The 1,319-nt window shown below is 38.1% G+C and overlaps 1 non-coding gene across 1 annotated transcript; it reads right to left on the reverse strand.

Moving 5' to 3' along the window:
• Nucleotides 1-763: 763 nt before the first annotated feature.
• On the reverse strand, nt 764-869 carry LOC132612393 (small nucleolar RNA R71). The gene has a single exon (XR_009571760.1). It is a non-coding gene; the product is annotated as a small nucleolar RNA R71 (small nucleolar RNA).
• Nucleotides 870-1,319: the final 450 nt, after the last annotated feature.

Consider the following 1,319-nt stretch of genomic DNA (forward strand, 5'->3'; position numbering starts at 1 on the left):
CTTTCTACATACTCATCAGAATAAGACTTTAGACCTAAATAAAGTATTCTACGATTTTAGTAAAATTTTCACACCATATTCCCTATGGAATTCAAGCTCAGCCTTGTTGGGTTACTATATTTGACATCGTCTGCTTTACACTAATAAAAGGTGTAATTTGAGCGTATCAAATTTTGGCGCCGTTGTCGGGGAATATGGTTTTGAAATTACTAAATAGTGATTACTTTGCTTGAGTCTCTTTCTTATTCCATCACACCTTGTTTGCTATTCCTTGTGAACCAGGTGATCATGATTCGTAATCAACAAGGAGCAAATGGTAACCAGGGTGGTCAAACAACCTCACGATTATAGCGGAGAACAAGAATGTATTTGTTGATCTAACATACGAAGAGGACTATGCATCTGCTATTGTTCGTCCTCGGGTTGGAGCTGTAAGTGTCAAGATTGATTGTTCTCAATACCAGTTGCTCAAACTTGAGCAAGATTGATTCCTCTCAATATCAGTTGCTTAAACTTGAGGACTATTTTTGAAATTCTACCGACAATGATCCTCATTAACACTTGCAGAACTTTGTGGAAGTATGTGCTAATCACATCCAAAATAATGTTTCACAAGATTTCATTCGGAAGAGGCTCTTCAAATATTCTTTAGCTGGAGATGCCAGAGTGTGGTCTGAAAAGCTGCCCCAAAATTCTATTAATTCATGGGCAGAGATGGTTTCGATTTTTCTGAAGAAGTGGTATCCCCAAAGCAAGAAGGCTGAAATTCGTAATAAGATTTATGAGTTCAAACAACACCAGGGGGAGCAACTATAGGAAGCTTGGGAGAGATTTAAAGAGTATTTGCAGAAGTCTCCAAATCACGATTTTTCGAAGAATATATTGATAGAGAAATTCTATACAGGGTTAAATACTATAACACAATCAGTCGAAAACAATGCAACTGGTGGGTGTCTCATGGACAAAACTTATACCCGAATCTGTGCTATGCTTGATAGATTGACTACACACAATCAGGCATGGCATTCGGGTAATGCTGATAGTCTACCGTATGGGGGTGCAATGATCCACAATATAGTGAAATAGAACCATGATACATAGCATATGTTGGCTCAGCTTGCAACGAATATTTCCTTGTTGACCAAGATGTTTGATAAGAAGGAAACTAAAAAGGTGAATGCTTGTAAAGAAGCTCAAGGAATGCCTAAGGGGATGTACCAAGTCCAAGAGGGTCCATATCAAGAGGGACCTCTTATATATGTTGAAGATGCTAATTATGTGAACAACTCTCAAGGGGGTTATCAAAGGCAAAATTACCA

The sequence above is a fragment of the Lycium barbarum genome, chromosome 9 (assembly GCF_019175385.1).
Source record: "Lycium barbarum isolate Lr01 chromosome 9, ASM1917538v2, whole genome shotgun sequence".
NCBI classification, from domain to species: Eukaryota; Viridiplantae; Streptophyta; class Magnoliopsida; order Solanales; family Solanaceae; genus Lycium; species Lycium barbarum.